This window comes from Silene latifolia, chromosome X (assembly GCF_048544455.1).
Source record: "Silene latifolia isolate original U9 population chromosome X, ASM4854445v1, whole genome shotgun sequence".
Classification (NCBI taxonomy): Eukaryota; Viridiplantae; Streptophyta; class Magnoliopsida; order Caryophyllales; family Caryophyllaceae; genus Silene; species Silene latifolia.
Window position 1 is genome coordinate 192,519,178 of NC_133537.1, and position 22,589 is coordinate 192,541,766.

Genomic DNA, 22,589 nt, shown 5'->3' on the forward strand with positions numbered 1-22,589 from the left:
TGAGACCCGCTAATTGTCTCACATCGGCTAGGTTATAAATAAAGGTCATAGTTTTAGTCACCTCTTTACTCGGGATGAGCAAAGATTCGATTTGGGGATATTTGATGTGACTTATATTTACACACATTTAGTCCCCTAAATAGCCTCGTTCCTATGCTTTCTTGAATGTATTAAGGTCATTTCTTATCTTTAGCTTCCTACTTTGCATATTCAATGAGGTTTTGTGTCCTTGGTAGGAGAGGAATGCTAACCTTGCTTAAATGGAGCAAAACGGAGCTAAATGGATCGCATCTAACGACCAAGAAACAAATAGGAGACAAATACTAAAGCCCTAAGTCAATAAAACAAGTATTTGGGCAATGATGAAGGACCCCCAAGGCTCCTCAACGATCCCCACGGATCATGAGGCAGCAGTTTGAAGAAGAAGCCAAACTGACCCTTGAGACGGGCGTCCCAAGCTCGGCCCGAGCGTCCTAAAGAGAAAGACGGGCGTCCGAAGACTCAGTCAGAGCGTCCCACAAGCAGGACGGGCATTTTACTTTACAGCATGAGCGTCCAACAAGGGCAGGTCGAGCGTCTCCCTGGAGGACTTGTAAGGCGTTAATCTTCATTTTAGGGACTTAATCATCATTTAAGTCCTTAGTTACCCTAATACTTGTACTTATTATAAATACTCCATTGTATTAGAGTTTGATTACCAAGTTAGATTACCATATAAGCTTGTTATCTTAGATTAATCCAAGTTCTAAATACAATCCAATTACACAATTCAATCTTAATCACATCTTAATCTTTCCTTAATTATTAAAGTGCCCTTAGATTTAGTTGGGTTATTTGAAGACTATTTGGGGTTTATTGGAGAATGAAAAACTCTTCATTATTCATCAAGTTTTACTCCTTCATCATGTTTAGACTTGTTAATATGATTTACACCCTTGTTAGCATGTTGTCCATGATCATGAGTGAGTAGTCTCCTAACTAGGGTTAGTGGGGGATTAGGGGAGTTAATCATGGGGTAGATCTTTACTTAATAAGTTCATATCATTGCTTGCTTGTTGTAGTTTCAACTTATGCATATGTTATGCTTGATGAAATGCTTGATTGACAACCTAGCATGATTCTCTTATCCATTCAACAAGACTTTTAAGACATAAACTAACTCAAGGCTTGTTAGACCATGCATATAGTTGAATAGGAAGAATTAAGTCGACTTGTAGGTGTTGTAAAGTCTTGACCAACTCGGCTCCGAGACCCAAAACTTCCAAGGAATTGTAAGATTCAAACTAACTCAATTCCACAACAACAATAATTTGCTTGCATCTATGAAACTTGTTTATGTGATCTCACCATGATTCCCTTATGAACCCATGACACCCTAGTGTTTTAATCAATTGTTTACAAACCCCATTTACTTGCTTTGCTTTACTTTCGTTTGTTTACATTTCCTTTGTCAAGTAGTTTAGATTGCAAACCTCAAACTCAACCTAAATTGTGAAACCAAAGACATAGCTCTCTACAACCGATAAATCAATGGGATTTGACCTTTACTTACCGCTCTACTAAGAGTAGTTTGTTGAGATTATAAATAGAGTATTTATTGGTAAGCTTAGACGATAAAGTTTCAACCGAATCAGTTAACCAAAGGGAACGGGCACTATAATCGTCAAATTGAGTTCAAATGCCGAATGAAAACCAAAGTTTGCAATTTTTTTAAGTTATCCTTGTCTTCGGCTTAGGAGTGCAAATGGGGGTTATATGTTCTTATAGAGTACCCTTAGTACATATGAGCTCGCTCTCGATGTCACTTCGGTGAGAATTTGCATATTGTTGGTCACCACCACATTCCTTTTCCAAAAGACCAAATTGCCAATCTTTAAAAATGGCAAGAAATGTTCTTAATGTCAAATGCCACGAAAACCGGGGGGGGGGGGATAACCCAAAAGCACACTATAAATCAGAACTCATGTATCTTGAATCCCGTTTATCCGTTGACAACCCTATTCTTGTTGCATGGTGGAGAGGGGACGACCTTTTCTTTTGTCTAGGCAAGAGAGGGAATTCCCCTTTAGTTGTTTTGAGACGGTTTTGTGCTAATATATGCTAATTATATGACTTTTATATTAGAAATGTTGATACATCTGCCTTTTCGAGTTTTAATGCAGATTGGATGAATTCGTGGAACAAATGATTTGGAGCATCGCGAAGTCGTCAAGACGGAGCACGAAAGGATTTGCACAAGAATCGAGAAGGAAACACAAAAAAAGGACACGAAGAAAGGCTAAGACTGAGAACACTCGATTGAGTGACTGAGAACACTCGATCGAGTGGCTAAGTCATGATGGTGTAAATACTCGATTGAGTGTCACAATACTCAATCGAGTATTTACTATTTCCTGTTGTCTACGAAACTTCCTTAAGTCGGTTTATTTTGTAATATAAATACGAAGTTCATAGATTATAATTAGGTAACGCTTTATTCTGCCTCGAAACTCTGATAATCCTTTATGTTTATTGTGCATAGTTTCAGATCTACATTCTTTACTACGGTATTGTTAATCTTTCTTCATTAATTCAAGTTCTAGTTTCATTATTACTTTGCTATTAATCTTTACATGCTTTTGAATATGATTTTCTTTATTGTTATTGTAGTTAACATTATTAGTATGAGTAACTAAATTATTCATCTAGGGTGAAAAGGGATCTAGACTGTTAGAAGAGGGTTACCTTAATGAATTAGTTGTTAAATTGCTTTTAGTTGTTGTTCAATTGTTGTCCTGAATTTAGTTAATTAGTTTTGGCCAGAATTTGTTAACTAGTCTTGCGAATTAGGATTATTGCCGGCCGGAGGAAGACTAATAAAGGTTGCGACAATTTAATAGACTAACTTAATTATAGCGACCGCATGTTAAGTTTAGATCTAAAGGGCATATTTGAACCGACCGATCATATGACCTTAAACAACATAACTGCTCAATTAATTAGTTAAATCACACCCCTAGATAACTGACCTAGTGAACTTGATCACTAGACTCTTTTAATATATTTGAATTCACCTTTATTTTACATTGCCATTAGTAGCTATAAATCAAACAAACAAACTCTTCAATAAATTGCTAAGTTTGAGACACATAAAATATTAACAAACTGAATAATTACTGCCTCCATGTGGATTTGATACCTGTCTTACCGCTAGCTATTTCTTAGTACTGAGTTAGGTTTATTTTGATTAAGGGAATATGACTTTATCCTTATCAAATTTTGGCACCGTTGCCGGGAAGGCAACTGTTTTCTGCTTGTTTTTATTTAGTTTGTCTTTTGTCTCAGGGAACCAAGTTCCTTATGACCGTTCTCACACTTTTCTTGTTAGTTTGGTGTCTGCCCAGGTCCAACAGTTCCAAGATTTTACCATTAGATCCCAAAATAGAGAACACTTTTCGCAGCAGACGAAAGTTTCAAAGAGATGTTGGTCAAGTAGAAGACTTGAGTATACTTGACAGTGACGTTGAGCATTCTATTATTTCAGAAAATTCGTCCTATGAAGAGAACAACATACTTTCTAACGCTGACATTCCAGTTCCTACAGTAATCAAGATGCCTACATTAGCAAGTCATTTTGAGCCAATCTTGGCTTCCATCCCTACAGGATTCAGGCTTCCTACCAATGATAATGGCACTTTCGAGATTCTCCCATCTTACATTAATTTGGTGGAGGGAAACATGTTTGGAGAAAGGACTAGTGAAGATCCTGCTAAGCATATGGAGAAATTCACTGACTATTGTTGCTCTATTCTATTAACCACTGGAGTCACTCAGGACCAAGTCAAGCAGGATCTTTTTCCTTTCTCTCTTCGAGATGGTGCTGTGGAATGGCTACGGGATTTGGATTTGGAAGCCCATGTTATCACAGATTTGAGCACTTTGGCTCTTGCATTCTGCAATAGATATTTCCCACCACATAAGACCAATTCTTTAAGAAGTCAGATTACGAGCTTCAAACAAGGTCCCACTGAAGACCTGAATGAGGCATGGACTCGGTTTATAAGGTTGGTCCGTTCTGTTCTACATCATGGTTTCTAGATATGGTTTCTATGCAACCTATTCTACAACGGGTTGTATGATGATCATAGAGCACTCCTAGATTCTTCTGTCAATGGGAGGTTTCAATATAATACCAATGATTCCAATGCTTGAAAATTTATAGAAGAGATGGCTAATCACACTACTGAGTATGGTAATCCTAAAGGAAGTACAAAAGGAGGTGGTTCAGATAATGTCGTTGCAGCCTAGTTGGAAGCACTAACTGCCCAAATTGCTGAGTGATGTGTGTATTTTATATAGGATTCATACCTCATTTTTACACGCATTTCTATGTTATTTATGTGGCATCTAGCTACAAATTTCCCCGATTAGTCTACTTTGGGTTTGTTTTGTATAAATTGCAGGTACGGACCAGAAATGGTCAAAATCAATCCTGAACTTGTCCTAATCGCATGTATTTTGGAGAACAAGGAATCGGAGACTGGAATCTGTCACTTAGAGATGCGTGAAGTGGCCTCGGAAGGTGCTTAGGAGTCCTCACGTGCTTATATAGCTCGATCGACCAGTTTTGCTACCAATTGTGGTCGATCGAATGCTCTACCACTCAAGAATCAATCGATCGAGATTTGCTTGCACTCGATAGAGTTGGCCATCATTTGAAGTGTTCGATCGAACTCCATTTTCACTCGATTGAAAGGATTTTAAAGAATTATCCTCGATCGAGTGGTTTTATTTCACTCGATCGATCGAGAGACTTTGCGTTTTATGCGGGCTTTGAACTCTTTTCGAGATTGGCCTTTGTAATTAGATATATGTTAAGAGAAGGGGGATCTCTATCATCTCTCTCTTCCTCTCTCCTTTCCTTGGACTCTCACTACTCTCTTAGAATTCTTACACTAAAACCCTAATTTTGAATCTCTTGTGTAATCGGTATTCCTACTTTATTCTCTATTCTAAAACCATTGTTACATTCTATTGCTTTCTCCACTTTAATCTCTATTGTTGCTATTAATTTCTCTTTATTCTTTTATCATGTTGAATCCTTATAATTCATGTGTTATTGTTGTTTGCTAAAGAATTATGCATAGCTAATCTCCCTTGCTAAGACATAGGGGAGCCATGATTTAAAGGAAATATGAATAAGTGATTAGGTTTGATGCAAATTTGGTCTATGTTGTTAATCGCTGCATATAACTGTTCTTGTCTAATTGAGTCGACACAATTAGGTGATTAATCACGGTACACCTTGACCTAGATCGAAAGATTGGAAAAGGCAAGACCTGTAGCGAACATTAGGGCACTCTAGTGAGGGCGGAAGCTAAGCTAATAGTGTATTAGGGTGAATTGAGACCGGAAGGAGATATTCATTGCCCTGTAAATCGAACGTGCATTGACCTGCGACCTTAGATTACATTTCCTTAGAAGCATGGTCAACCGACTGTCTTAGCTGCTTTTCTCTGCTTGTTTGTTTTCAACTCTCTTACTTTATTTCTCTCCTTTGACCTCCTTAGTTTAGAGTAATCAGTCAAAAACCCCTAAGAATTTGTTACCCTGACGGACTTAGTTAAGCTGACATTTTCCCATCTCCCTGTGGAGATCGACCCTACTTACCGGTGACTTCTGTTAGTAGTAATAGGTATTTATTTTTGGTACTTAACGACGGTATCAAATTTTGGCGCCGTTGCCGGGGAGGTGGCGTAATTTTGCTGCTTATTTTAAGTCTGTCTCTCGTCTCAAGGAATTTATTCCTTGAGACTGATCTCATATTTTTCTAGTGCTTTAATTAGTTTTGTAGGAAATCTGTTCTAGAAGAGAACATTGTCATACCTGCCTTTCTGTAGACTCTATTTGCTGAGATGCCAAATATCGCCAGTCACTCAGAACCTACAGTGGATTCTCTACCTGAAGGTTTCTTGCTACCCACTACAGATTCGGGGACCTTTGGGATCCACTCATCTTATATACAGCTGGTTGAGAGAAATCTCTTCAGGGGGGGTACCTGGCAAAGATCCATGTAAGCACATAGAGCTATTTACAGACTACTATTCCACCATTCCTTTCGCTCTGGGTGACGCAGGATAGGGTTAAGGGAGTCCTTTTTCCCTTTTGTTTGACTGATGAAGCCCGGAAATGGTTGAGAGATTTGGACAGGGAAGCTGCCGATGTTACTGACTAGAATTCCCTTGCTCTAGCCTTTTACAGACGATATTTCCCACCACAGCGCACTAATACGTTGAGAGGCCAAATTACAGCATTTGAGCAATTGTTTACTGAAGATTTGAATGGAGCTTGGACTAGGTTCAAGAGACTTGTTCGATCTGTACCTCATCATGTCTTCAAGCGTTGGTTTCTACGTACCGAATTCTACAATGGGTTATATCTTGATCAGAGAGCTATTCTTGACAACGCAGCCAAGGGGAGGTTCCATAAAAATGTCGAAGATGATCAAGGATGGCACCTTATTGAGGAAATGGCCATCCACGTAGCTGAATATAGAAATCCTCGAGGAGGTAGGCGTGTAAATGAATTTGTGGTGGTTGAGGTGGAAGGTACCAGTGGAAGGTTAGATAGTCCGGAGATTTTACAAACTACGGGTGTGCATGAACAAGTTTTTGCCATAACTGAGCAGGAAGTGATTTGTGGTAGATGCGATACGGAGGGGCATGACCCTATTACTTGTATGGCGGATGTAGAGCGCGTCCGCGCCTATCAAAAATTCAAGCAAGGAGTGCCATTCTCTAAGCTATATGAAGATTTGACAATGACAAGTACTTCTAGTCCCTCTAAACCAACGCCACAACCAGATGATTCATCCTCTATAATTAAAGAACTGAAGTCTCTAATGCTGAACATAACACTTCAGTTTGAAAAGAAATCTGACAAAAATGACAACGCTATAGAGGAGCTGAAAGGCCAAGTTGCGCATCTTTTATTCGCGCAAAGTCAAGTGAATCACTCACCTCTATGTGACCCGATCAATGCCATAAATCTCCGAAGTGGTCTTACTTATAACGGACCGAAAATGTCGGATGATCATGTTGTAACTGTTGATGAGACTCTGGATATTGATTTGGAGGAGTTAAGCAACGATGTCCTTGCTGAACATCGTCCTGTAGTTCGATCGAGTGATATTTTAGCTCGATCGAGTGATATCTCCTCCGCAAGTACTCGATCGAACACTTCATCTGTTCGATCGAGAGATGCCCAGATTGAAGAGTTCGATCGAGGGGATCACTCCTCTCGATAGATTAACTTGGCCGGAAACATTGTTCGATTGAGTGATTTAGGCCCTCGATCGAAAGATGCTGAAATTGATGAACTCGATCGAGAGGTGCACAGTCCTCGATCAAGTACTTTTCCTGAAGAAACAGTTCGATCGAAAGGGAATAGTGCTCGATCGAACACCTATGCCAGCAGAATTTCAATTTCAACGCCTAATTCCTCTGTCGTGTCATCTTCCCCTGTTGCGGAGACGTCACGTAATGCTAAAGGTAAAGAGAAGGTCGCAAGCCCGCTTATTTCTGCGAGGGTTCCTTATCCGGGACGTCTGAAGGATGCTAAGGTCGAGCGACAGTACGGTAAGTTTGTGGATGTGGTCAAGAATCTTCAGGTAACCGTCCCTTTTAGTGAACTTGTTACCCATGTACCTACTTACGCAAAATTTATGAAAGACATTTTGACGCATAAGAGAGAGCTTAGTGAATTTGAGATTGTTGCATTTATGGAAGAGTCTAGTAATTTACTCCTTAATAATGCTCCACCGAAAATGAAAGACCCGGGTAGTTTCTCTATTACCTGTACCATAGGAAATGAAGTGATAGTTAAGGCTCTCTGTGACTTAGGAGCCAGTGTCAGTGTCATGCCTCTTTCTGTCTGCAAGAAACTTAATATGGGTCACCTTAAAATGACTAATATAACCTTGCAGATGGCCGATAGATCTGTTAGACGACCCTTGGGTATCTTAGATGACGTGCCTGTTAAAGTAGGCAAGTACTTTATACCAGTACACTTTATTATTTTAGACATGGCTGAGGATACCCGGACCCCAATTATACTAGGAAGACCATTCTTATGTACAACTGGGGCCATTATTGATGTCAAACAAGGGCGTTTGACTCTTGAAGTGGGGGATGATGCGATCACTTTTAGCCTACCTGGTACACTTGCTCGGCCAATGATAGAGGATACTTTCTATTGAGTTGATATTTTTGACGAGTCGGTTTATGACTTCTGGTCGGGTTGTTTTATAAAGGATCCACTAGATGCTTTGATACTTTTAGATGAGTGTGAAGATAACCCAGAGAACAATGATGTTATGTTGAATTTGCTCGAAGCTGCTTTAGATGAGCGTGAACTCACCGACGCTGAAGGGGAGAGAGTGGAACAAATGACCAATACTCTTTGCGCCATAGAGGTAAAGGTACCTGAGCATAAGCCTCTTCCTTCTCATCTTAAATATGCTTTCTTAGATGATGCAGAGTAATATCCAGTAATTGTTAGTGCTAAATTGGATGATGATCAGATGACCGCTTTGTTAGCTGTTCTTAAGAAAAACAGGAGAGCCATGGGTTATTCATTGGTTGACATTATGGGCATTAGCCCTGACATTTGCATGCACAGAATTGAGCTTGAGGAAGATCACAAGCCTTGCAGACAGAGTCAACGCTGACTGAACCAGAAAATGCAGGACGTTGTGATGGCTGAGGTAATGAAGCTGCTTGATACAGGTATTATCTTATCTATTGGTCATTCTAAGTGGGTGACTCCAGTTCACGTAGTTCCTAAGAAAGGAGAGACTATTATGGTAAAGAATGACAAAAACGAGTTGATACCTACTAGAGTATTAACTGGTTGGCGGATGTGCATAGACTACAGACAGCTGAATGCCGCCACAAAGAAAGATCACTTTCCCCTTCCTTTCATTGATAAAATGGTAGAAAGGTTAGCTTCCCATAAGTTTTTCTGTTATCTAGATGGATACTCAGGGTTCTTTCAGATCCCTATTCATCCAGACGATCAGGAAAAGACTACTTTTACTTACCCTCAGGATGTTTTTGCTTATCGCAGGATGCCATTTGGTTTATGTAATGCCCCTGCCACCTTCCAAAGGTGCATGATGGGGATATTTTCTGAGTATATAGAGTCTATTATGGAAGTCTTTATGGACGATTTTAGTGTCTTTGGGAGTGACTTTGCTAATTGTCTGTCTAACCTTGATAAAGTGTTGCAGCGCTGCATTGAGGTTAATCTTGTGCTTAATTGGGAGATGTGCCACATCATGGTCAACGAGGGATTTGTCTTAGGGCACTTAGTTTCTGACAAGGGCATTGAGGTTTAAAAACAAAGGTGCAAGTGATTCAGCAATTACCTCCTCCTGTTAATGTTAAAGGAGTGAGGAGTTTCCATGGTCACGCCAGCTTTTATCGCCGGTTTATCAAGGATTTTTCAAAAATTGCTAAACCACTTACACAGATGTTGCTCAAGGATGCCCCATTTGCATTTAATGATGAATGTCTTTATGCTTTTAACAGGTTGAAGCAGGCCTTGATTTCAGCACCGATTATACAGCCTCCCAACTTGGACTTGCCGTTTGAAATTATGTGCGATGCTAGTGATTATGCACTAGGAGCGGTGCTAGGCCAGAGGAAAGACAAAGCTTTGAATGCAATATACTATGTGAGCCGAACTCTGGATGAGGCTCAAGTGAAGTACACCACTACTGAGAAGGAGTTGTTAGTTGTGGTTTATGCGCTAGAAAAATTTCGTTCTTATTTGATAGGGACAGAAGTTACTGTTTTTATTGTCCATGTAGCGCTGAGACACTTTCTTGCTAAGAAGGAAGCTAAACCACGATTGCTGAGATGGATACTCCATAACTTCTAATATTATTAATATACCTAATTAACTTTCTTAATAGTGAACTAATTAGGTATATTTGTTAACTTCATAATACGATTGCTGAGATGGATACTCCTTAACTTCTTAATACCTATCTTAAGAACAAATATTAAGAAGTTAATTAGTTCACTATTAAGAAATTAATAATATACCTATTATTAGACACTTCTAATAGTGAAATAATTAGTTCACTATCGCAGCGCTGATCATCTGTCGCGACTAGATCTTAAGATCAAATATTAAGAAGTTAATTTGTTCACTATTAAGAAGTTAATAATATACCTATATTAGACTCTTCTAATAGTAAACTAATTAACTTCTTAATATTGGTTCTTAAGATCTAGTGCATGCATAATAAAATAAGAGATTAATAAGAAAATTGTTGTCCCTTACATTGTTGTATGGTTCGAAATAATGGGCACAAATAAGGTCACCTTCCTTATTTGTTCTTGTGCTTAAAATGGTGGATGATCCTCCAAAAATCTCAGTGTAGAGATTCTCCTTTGATTGCACCCAAGACAAATCCCTTAAAAATAATATACTAATTAACTAGATTAGTGTATTATTGTACCTTAAAATAAATTCTAATATTATCACTATTACTACACTAGTAATCTAATATTGTTATAGAATTGATGAACAAGCTCTTGTTTTCTAAAAACTTGTTTAGATAGAAGTAGAGAGAAATGTGTAAATTTTGCATGTAGTATGAATGAATGACCATAAGAGAACAAATTCTCTTATAAAAGAAGGAGGGAAAACCGGTGGGGGGAAGGCAAAATGCCAAGGATGGCATCTTTTCTTTTTGCTTTTGGCCTTCACAAGAAATAGGTGTGTAAGGCATAGGTAGTGTAGGTTTGATTAAACTATTCTTATCACATAAAATAACATAACCACAACCCACTACTACTCCCTCCATTTCGGTCAAATACACATAAAATGGACTACCATTTTATTTTTTCAATTTGTCATTTGTCACACAATATGTCACATGTAGTATGTTACATGTTATTAATTAGTTTAATGCATATTTATCAAATAAATATCATTTTATAAATTAATTAAATTACATACAACAAATTGACTAGTGATACATGATCATATAAATAAAATGTGTCATATAATTATAATTCACAACATCTTGTAATTATAATTAACCATTCATTCTTATCTCAATTGTTTCACAAACAATAAACAATTTTAGTAATAAAATATTTCAATTACTAAAATAAATCTTATTTAATCCTATTACAATAAGATATAAAATATTCTCTCTCTCAATTGAATTGTTCAATTTTAAGGAATTGATTAACTTATATCATCATACAATTAATCAATTTGTCTATTAAGGGAATTGTCCTTTAGATGTGACCTTAAGGGATCAACTGATCACCACCGTCAAACGACAGTAATGTCAAACTCTAGTTAGCCAATCATTACCGATCAATGATGATCAGTTGACTATATTAATGAATCATCCCTTACGTATTCTTAACATGAGATTTAAATGTGATATTAAATCATGTGATCGCACTATTGTTGAGGACACATATTCCAACAATCTCCCACTTGTCCGAGACAAGTGTGCGTCACCAATTCTCTTGTCCTATTACAATCTCCCACTCAATGCAAGGTGTCTCGCAGGTCGTACTTGCATTCGATCATATCTTGAGTGGTTTCCTCGATCTGGAGAGTAACTGTCTGACCGGAATTATATATCATAGATACCTTCCAAGCGTGGCCACGCATTTTCAATTCACTACTCCTCGAGTGGCCTTGAGATTTCAAACAACCCTGACAAGGGGGTGGACAATTCCTATCGCACTATTCCCTTTGTTTAGCCACAGTTCATCATAACCCAAAATATACCCATTTGACCTCAGTTATGATAGTCGTAGAGCATAAATCAAAGCAATTCAGAAATTTGTGCCAACTTGGGCGACAGAGTGTCCCATAAGAATACTATAGCAGCTCTTGCCACGACCAGGCTTTATGAATTACCAGAACTCTTAAGCGGTCACTGCCCGACAGAGTGTCCCATACAGTCTGCCTATGTGATCGACTAGTCATCCCATATGACTCTATGGCACTTGAACTTGCTATCAATCGCATCACACTCTAGTCACTTTGAGACGTCACCTTCTATAAGTAACTAGGGGCCAATACTATGTCAATCCAGTTCACTTTATTGGGGTTCAATTTGTCTCTCCAACCCATTTGGATTTAGCAAAGTAACGGGTGAGTTTAATAAAACTCAAACGATAAATGCGATTATCATATATGAATAGCCAATACACTATTACTACTTCATATCTTATAATCTTTAGTGTACCTTTTACACTAGTTGAAATTCAACAAAAGCTTGGCAAGTTGATATACCATATATCCATATATTCCAACTTTATCAATTGCTATTTCCTTCTTTCAATGTTATATCTAATAACATGAATTTATCTAAGTAGATGTCTAGTCTTCTTACCAGACTTGGGCTCTTTAACTTGAAAGTTGCTCCCACTGTTATCACATTACTTGTGATAAGATCTTTGGTAGAGGAATCTACTCTCATTCCCTACGTTGACCATTCTTATCACAAGTTAGTTAGATTCCTTTTGTGGAATTTTCAATGCGCGAAACTAAAACACTTTTCTAGTGTCTTACTCCTATGTCAATAAGACATCCTAGGATTTCAATAAATTCTTTTCGGTTTGGAAACTAAAGTTTGTGCAACCCTTCAACACAACTTAGTTTATCATCCAAACATATGAACGAATCCTAATTCTTCTCAAGAATTTCAAAGATGTTCTTTAAGGCTTTCACAAGCCATCATTCGAATTAACTTATTTTGACTTATCATGATCTATAAGCATTTATTACATTATGGCATGTGCGTCTGTTGGCATACACGATCGTTCCATTGGCGAAAACATTAGAAATCGACTTCATGTAATCAACAACTTAATAGGTTCAGTGAAGGACTATGACTCCATCATAGCAATTCCACTTTCATTAACATGAATAACCTACTCAACTTTGTTGATGTTAAACAGATATGAAAGATCTTACCATCATAAGACTCTTAACTCTATGCCAATATTCTCTCACATAGATTCGGTAATCTAAAATAGATCGCACCTTTTCCTAGTCTCCCAATCACTCTTGACAGAAGAAAGCATTGGTACATTATTCTCAATAAGTAATATGTTAGGATTCTTAGATCTTCATCTAAGATTTTGTGTTTCAAACACATTCCTTTTCTAAATTCCCAATTTACAAAAGCGAATCTTTATTATCATTTGTCATTCTTCATTAAAATGAATTATAGCAATTCCTAACATGATTTATCTTGATCAACATCTTCATGTCAATCTATGCCCTTATTTACTCTAAAGCTCTATTCACTTTAAGGAGACCCTCGCCTTTAAGTAAATCTACTCTTTGAGTAACAATCTTTGGATTGTAATGCTATGGCTCATATGTAACAAAGTCGATTTGGGATAATACCATTACTTTCGCAAAGCAACATTTTAACAACAAGACATGTGTGCTAAACTCTCACTCTATCTTTATAGATTATAGTTCTATCACTTTCACAAAGTAACACATTAACAATAAGACATGTCTGTGACGATCTAATCTACTCCCACTCTATCTCTCAGAAATACATCTATCTTCTTGAGAGATAGCTTTGTGAGCCACAAAATAATATGGTGGAGTAATAGTAGTTTGTCTAGATTGACATGTTATCACATAAAAGACCAGCTCTTTTATGGCAGTTTGATTCACGTAATATGTGAATCTGATCCATGTCATTTGTTCAATAGACTCTCTATTTTACGTATCTCCAGGTTGACCCTCCAGATTAATATAAAATCCCCAAAAGTGAGTTCAACAATTCAACCCGACTCATATTAGTTTGATCTTATGGGTAGTGGCACAAGGTCATAATCCATATATAATAAATCAAATTCATTACTTAGATCTTTGCCACCACGATCGGATCGTAATGCTTTAATCCCTTTTGTACAATTGGTTCTCTACTTCATTTTAGAAATTCTTTAAATTTCTCAAAAGCTTCACTTATTATTTGATCAAGTAAATATACCCATATCTACTTAAATCATCGGTAAAAGTGACGAAGTAGTCATAATTTCCCCTTGCGGTGATTCTCATTTGACCACATACATCGGCATGTATTAGTCCTAACAAATCACTTGCTCGTGTTCCTTTACCACTAAAGGGAGTACGAATAATTTTGCGAAGGAGACAAGATTCGCATATTCCATATGATTGAAAAATAAAATGGTTCAATAAATCTAGTCAACACTAGCCTTTAAATGCGTTTCTCATTTATGTAACCTAATCGTAAAAAGGCCAAATGTAAAAATAATATGAATCACTTGATATGAATCTTTTGGATTGTATGTTATAGATATCTTTAGTTGAGTTGGAAGTGTCTAAAACATGAATACCATTGATAGAAGTGGCTTGGCTCACAGCCAAGTCATATTCAACAAAATACAACAAATTGTTTTTGATCGCAAAAGAAAGGAAAAATTCTTCTATGTCTAACATAGAAATGGTAATAATGTTTTTAGACAAAATGGGTACATAATCACCATTATGTAGATTACAACTCAAAGCTATTAGCTAAAACAAGTACATAAGTCCCTCTTGAAGTGGCGGCTACCCTAGCTCCATTTCCTTGTCGGCGATCTACATCACCCTTGTTTAGCTTTTCCACATTTGCAAGTCCCACTTGGAGTAATAAGTCCAACATTGATATCTTCCAAATACTTGGGGCAATTATGCTTCCAATGGCCCATGACATTACAATAATGATATTCGTCGTAGGATTGGGCACCCTTCTTGGTTTTGGTTGTGGTAGTCTCACTATCAACTTCCAATTCACAATCGGATTTGGGTTTCTTACCCTTCTTTGCCTTTCCTTTATTAATACCATTACCCCTTTCGGTTTCAAGGACACTCTTGCTAGAACTCCCACTCAATTTGATGTTTCTCCTTGTTTCATCAAACAAGGATACCTTGGAATTTGTGAGATTATCCTCATATGATTCCCTTACCAAGGATGTGGTGGGGATGAGTATGGGAATGGGAGGTGTAGAAGTAGTAAAAAGACAAATATTTCCATCCTCACCAATGCCAAAGCGTAGTTCTCTAATCGGGTCATCGTCATACGAGGAGCATTTTTCATTGAATGATTGGAGCCATGAATTAATGGTAATCGGTGTAGGATTATTAGATGAAGCCATTGCAAGTAAATAACTACAAAAACGGAGATGAAGGAAATAATTAACATTAATCGTTTTAATAATACTTGTAAACGTTTTAAACAAGTTTTAAGCATTTATATAGTGACCTCTACCCAACTATTATAAATGATCCCGAGATCGAAATTCATATCAATTCGGGCACGGTGAAACGATTCATCCCTTATCAATATAACTCGGTGAATTAACTCTTCAATCGATTCGACTTCTAGAACTCTCAGTCGATAAAAATTACTTTAATATTTATCTTTAGCACGGAACACATGCGACTACGGTCACGAATACTTCCATTGAGCTCAATCCAAATTTTGATGTAATAACATTTTATTACCCACTTACCCAACGTAACAAGTTTAGCACCCCGGTGAGCCGAGCCTACTTCCTCATGAAATTGGGACTCATGGTTTCTACTATTTGGTAAGGCTAATTCTCAATTATTATTTAGTGAGAGGTCTTGTCAATATATTATCTATCACGTTTTAAGTGAACTAAAGCGGTGAACTACGATAATTATAATTGACACGGTCGATGACTCGATATGATATGCATGTGTTGTTATCGCGATTTGGCAATGCATGCAACATTTTAAAATAAATGCAAAGCAATAATAATAAATTCCTAGTATGGCCTTCCTAAAATATAAAATCAAATAATCTATTACATATTCGGAAACCAACTCCTTTGGTCCCTTGAATCTTCAAGTGGCACACTTGCCAAGAACACCCCGTCTTTGTCGGAACGCCTTTCTGAATGACACCGTCTTGAAGAAGCTCCATAATTACAAATAATAATAATAATACAAAGCTATTCCTATTATACATTTGTAATATGAAAAACTAGTAAAAATAAAAGTGATACGATATCACATTAATTACAACCGAATCAATATTCCCTTTCATTATGGGTAATATCGATTAAAACTAAGGCCATACTAAGATAAATTTACATAATTCAAAATTATATATATAAAAACATTCAACAATTGAAATATGCAGCATTATAATATGTGTCTATAATGCCAAATTATGTGCCAAATCGCCCTCTTTAACTATATCGTATATATAACCCGGTTTTTTTTGGAAATGCGTGATAATAACTTCTTAAAATCACAAATTAACACTTAAATCACATTTAAGTTCAAGTTAATTATCCTAACACTCTTAGGACTCAAAAATTAGTCATCACTCAATTTTTGACAATAATTCAACTTGATTTAATTTTATGCACATTTTTGACCTTAAAATCATTACATTTATGAAATAAATCCAAATTAAATTACAATAATTTCAAAATTTGAATTTTAAATTTTTGAACATTCTAGAATAATTCCATAACACTCATAATGTTAAAAATCATAGTTAAAATTTTCGAATAAATTTCGAGAAAATATAGTTGCAATTTATTGGTTTAATCTCATAAAACATTTAAAGTATCCAAAAATTAACCCAATAAATTTTACAACTTTAGATCTGATAAGTGGGATATTTATGCAATCTAAAATAATTTTCTCATGCCATGCAATTTGTTTTAGCCATTTATGCTAAAATAGTCACTATTTATGCCATTTTTACACTAAAAATACATAAATCATGCAAAATGAAATCATTTAATTTCAAAATTTACATACAGTCTGTAAATAATGCATGTGACAACATATTAAAGTTTCATAGTCTGGTTCGAAACTAAACTATATTTAACCATTTTACCTCTTTTAATCCATTTTTATCTCATAAAAATCATAAATCATGCAATATTAATCAAATTAAAACAAGATTTTACACACAATTTTTAAAATATGCATGTGAGTTCATATAAAATTTTCAAGGCCCAAAACTTAGTTTAACCAATTTTAGTCATTTAACCTCCATTTATGCCATTTTTATCTCATAAAAATCATAAATCATGAACTATTAATCACATTAATATAAAATTTTACATACAATACATAAAATATTCATGTGAGGTCATACTACAAAATCACGGCCAGTAGTGAAGGTTAACTTATTTTAGTGAATAAAAGTTCATTTTACTCATAAAAATGTAATTATTTCACTAAAAGTCATTAAAATGAACAATAAATTACCATAAATCATAAAAATGACCTAAAAATATTTTAGGACCAGAATATATAACATGCATCATGATTTCGTGATTTACTCTTATAAATCACAAATTTCTAGTTTTAATTAAGTTATATTTAACTCGGAAAAACCAAACCGATTATGCATGCAACACCCTATGCTCTGATACCACTTGTTAGGTTCATATACCTATTATTAGACTCTTCTAATAGTGAACTAATAAACTTCTTCATATTTGTTCTTAAGATCTAGTGCATGCATAACAAAATAAGAGATTAATAAGAAAAATAATGTCCCTTGCATTGTTGTATGGTTCGAAATAATGGGCACAAATAAGGTCACCTTCCTTATTTGTTCTTGAGCATAAAATGGTGGATGATTCTCAAAAAATCCCAATATAGAGACTCTCCTTTGATTACACCCAAGACAAATCCCTTAAAAATAATATACTAATTAACTAGATTAGTGTATTATTGTACCTTAAAATAAATTCTAATATTATCACTATTACTACACTAGTAATCTAATATTATTATTAGAATTGATGAACAATCTCTTGTTTTCTAAAAACTTGTTTAGAGAGAAGTAGAGAGAAATGTGTAAATTTTGCATGTAGTATGAATGAATGACCATAAGAGAACAAATTCTCTTATAAAAGAAAGAGGGGAAACCGGTGGGGGGAAGGCAAAATGCCAAGGATGGCATCTTTCCTTTTTGCTTTTGGCCTTCACAAGTAATAGGTGTGTAAGGCATAGGTAGTGTAGGTTTTGTAACAACCCGGATTATAAAACAAAGAGGAAAACTTATATAAAGTAAATATCAGAGTACGATACTGATAAAAGGGTCACGGTGGCGGAAACACCTGACAATCCGGTTCGCTACTAAAACCAAAAAAACTAATACATTATTCAAAGGGTTCTTAAAACTTAAAAGCAAACTCCTATTTTATTATTAAGCTTGCTCCCCACATTCCCCAAGCAAGTATCAACTAGTCAGCAACATGCGTTCAACCTGAACAACCTGAGAAGGAGGTCGACAATCAGTCGGGAGTAACTAGATGCTCTTCCAGTCATGTTTACAACAATTGAATATAATTAACAATCATTAACAATTGAAATGCTAAACCAGTAAGCATGTGAGGTCATCTATACTCATGAAACCAATCACAATCTTACCATAACTTCATCAACCTTAGACGGATGCAAACATGCAAACCTAGACCATATGCAACCACTAGACCATGAACACTTACAAGACTAGTAATGGCAAACGACCCACAGCCACGAAAGGCAAAAAGCTAGCATTAAAGCATAGCAAACATGGCGACACGCAATCCACAGCAACAGAAGGCACAAAGCTATCATCAAAGCATAGCCGAATAGAGCGAACGCCGTTAGAGCGTATAACGCACTGCCTCTAATCGCTAGAGCGTATAATAATCGCCTCTAGCTGATGGAGCGTATAACGCACTGCCTCCATCGGTGTGGAGCGTATAACGCACTGCCTCCAAGGTACTATGTACAGCGTATAACCACTGCCTATATGTCTAAGACCTGGCCAGACTCTCGGTGCAAACCGAATGACACTCGGGGAACAGAGCATTTAACGCACTGCCTCTGTTACCCCCCCTCCCCCCCCTCCGACCATAGACCATTCACCAGTCCCCGAAGGGTAGCGTTAGTTCATTCCGATAGTATATAACTGATACTACCGTCATCTATTAAAACCATCCAACAAACAAATGCGCAGTATAACTGACTGTACTAACATGTGTGAACAACATCACGACTCAACTCATAAGATAGTATAACTGACTACCCTACTTATCATATGAACAAGAGTAACTAACGTCAAATGAAACATAGCATTATATAATAACAACTGAACATCACATAACATATGAAACAAGTATAAACAACCAATGTTATAGTAACTTCAGCTACAACTTTAACATTAACCATCCAATGTTATAGTAACCCTAACCATAACATAAACTCTGGATGCGAGGTTATAGTAACCTCGACTATAACTTCAACATATATAACTTGAAGTTATACTTACTGATGTGACCATTATTTGAGCATATTTAGTCCCCGAATTAGCCTTGTTCCCATGCTTTTTAGTGCATATTTAGGTCATTTAATGTCTTTAGTCCTTTGTTTTGCATATTCTTTGAGGTTTTGTTCCCTTGGTAGGAAAGGAGTACAAACCTTGCATTTTCATGGCAAAATAGATCTAAATTGATTAAATTCAATGACCAAGCATCAAAGAGAAGACAAGACTAGAAGGCTTTTGTACATACTATAGTAGATGGGCAATGATGAGAAAAGATCCTTGTATCTCCAACAAGATCCCCGAGGATTTTTGGAAGAAGGAGGAAGAAAAGAAGAAAGGAAGAAGCTGACCCAGAATCCGAGCGGATTGCCCTCAGGACGCCTGTCCAAGACCAGGAATCCGAGCGTCTTTGTCAGAGGGACGCCCGTCCAAAAACACCACAATCCGCCCATCCAGCCAGATAATGTGCTCATCCACCAAGGCCACAATCCTCTCGTCCCGTGCCTTGGACGCTCGGATTGTGTTATAGCAACTTTCCATTCTCTCCTTGTTCTATGAAGGATGCGCATATCTCGGAAAGGCCGACAAAAAGGAGACTCGCATATTTTTCTGAGAGGAGCGATTCCTCAAGGACTTAATCGTCATTTAACCCCTTAGTAAACCCTAATTTGTGTACCTAATCCCCACTATAAATACCCCATTAGTCTAATTAGATAATCATGTTCTTCTTATCAATATTTAGTGTAGTTTATATCATTCTAATCTCTTCTTAATATTGTAATCAACTTTTAATCAAGTGTTAATACAAATCTCATTTCCTTAATCTCTCTTTTGTTCATCTTTTATTTTGGGTAATTGAAGATTATTTGGGTTATTATTGGGAGATTGACAACCTTCCAATCAATCATTAAGTACTTCTATTATTCTTTGCTTTATTATTGGAATCATTAGTAGGTATAGTTCTCTTATTCCCTTTTTAATTATTGTTAATCATCTTCATTTATTCATCATGTTTTACTTTGTTGGTATGATTGACAACCTTGCTAGCATGTTCAACATGATAATGAGTGAGTAGTTTCCTTAACTAGGGTTAATGGGTAATTAGGGGAAACCAACATGGGGGATGATTCATGCTTAATTTAATATGTTTTCATAGTTATTTGCTTGCTTGTTGTGATCTCAACTTATGCACTTGTTATGTTTGATGAAATGCGAGCCTATGAATCCTTGCATTTTTTACCCATCACTTACCTTTTCAATGAGACTTGTAAGACATAAACCAACTCGAGTCTCATTAGACCATGCATATAGTTGAGTAGGGAAGATTAAGTCGACTTGTAGGTGTTGTACAATCTAATCGATTCGGCTCCGGGACCCAAACTTTCCTAGGATTGTAAGATATAAACCAACTCGATCCACCACAACAATAATTGCTTGCTTATAATTTGAGATTATGTTTGTATGATCAATTCCCATGAATCCCCTATGACCCCACGACACCCTAGTGCCTTTTATCAATTGTTTACACCCCTTTTTAATCACCTTGCTTGTTTACTTTCATTGCTATTTAGTTTAGTGATCTTCTATTCCAACCCCAAATTGTGACACCCCTAGACACTGCTACTTACAATTGAAAATCTTACTTCAATACCCGTCCCTTGGGATCCGACCTTTACTTGCCTCTTTACTAATAGTAGATTTGTTCGTGGAGATATAAATTTTGTTTTGGTCTAGGTGCTCCTAACGACAAGTACCGAAAACTAAACCTTCCAAGAGGTCCCGACCAAAAAATGGCGCCGTTGCCGGGGACGGTGTTAACTTGATTTAGATTTTCTTAAATTGTTATTAGCTGTGTCTTTATTTGCCTTGGGGAAGTAAAACTCCTCAAGGTTTGTTCTAATTATTTTCAAGTTGTTTGATATTTTGCATGTCTAGAAGATCACAAGGTAACTTGTTACCCTTTGATCACGAAATTGAAAGGACTTTGACAAACAATAGAAGACTTGCTAGAGGTACTTTGAGAGGTATTGGTGAGGTTGTAGATATTCAACCAAACACTATTGAGTTCGTCAACCCTTTTGCAAGAGAAGGTGAGGAGAACCCAACACAAAATCCAACACAAAATCAACCCACAATGCCTAAATTTTCATCACATTCTGTACCAACCGAGGAGAACCTACCCAATGGTACTCCCACACCACAACACTTAACCGGAAACTTCATTGCCAAATCCGCATTTATCCAATTAGTCGAAAGAAGCCAATTTGGGGGGATGTCTAGTGAAGACCCTCACTCTCACATGGAGACTTTTTGTGACTATTGTTATGCGATTTCTCAAACCGGTGTAACTCAAGACCAAATTCAATGGGTCTTATTTCCTTTTTCTCTAATTGGCACCGCAAAACAATGGTTGAAAGGCCTTGATAAGGCTACTCTCGGAATTGACTCTTGGAAGAAATTGGCTCTAGCTTTCTACAAAAAGTTCTACCCACCGGAAAAGACTAACATGCTAAGAGCTCAAATTAGTGGTTTTAAGCAAAGAGATGAAGAATCTTTGTATGAAGCTTGGGAGCGGTTCAAGGGAATTTATCGCTCATGTCCTCATCATGGACTTAGCGAGTGGTTCTTGGTACAACAATTTTGGAATGGTCTTTATGAAGACTCAAGAAACATTCTCAACAAGGGATCAAATGGTATGTTCACCGAAGTTGACGATAATCAAACTTGGAACAAGATTGAGGAAATGGCGGTCCATAATTCACAATATAGTAGACTTCGCAAGGCTACTAGAGGAGGAAAGCATGAAGTGGACTCTATTACTCAATTGGGTGCTCAACTTAGTTCTCACATTGATACCATCAACTTGAAGTTCGAAAAATCTATGGCGAGACTTGAAGAAAACTCAAAATCACTAAAGCAACATGTTAATGCCATGACGGCATCTTCATCAATCCCAAGTGGGATATGTGAGAATTGTGGAACCTTGGGACATGACCAAAGTGAATGTAGGGGAACAAATGAACAAGTGAATGCTTTTTAAGCATACAAGAGTGGTAACCCTTATTCCAATTATTACAATGAAAACACCAAATTCAACCCAAATCTCTCATACAAAAGCTAAAATGTTCAAAACCCTCAACCAACATTTACCCCACCTCCCATGAGAAACCAAAATCAAATAGCCTTCTACAACCAAAACCAAGGTTACCAAAATCAAACTCCATACAAT

General features: G+C 36.7%; 1 non-coding gene across 1 annotated transcript; it reads right to left on the reverse strand.

Moving 5' to 3' along the window:
* Window positions 1-21,866: 21,866 nt before the first annotated feature.
* On the reverse strand, window positions 21,867-21,973 carry LOC141625921 (small nucleolar RNA R71). Its single transcript, XR_012535663.1, has one exon. It is a non-coding gene; the product is annotated as a small nucleolar RNA R71 (small nucleolar RNA).
* Window positions 21,974-22,589: the final 616 nt, after the last annotated feature.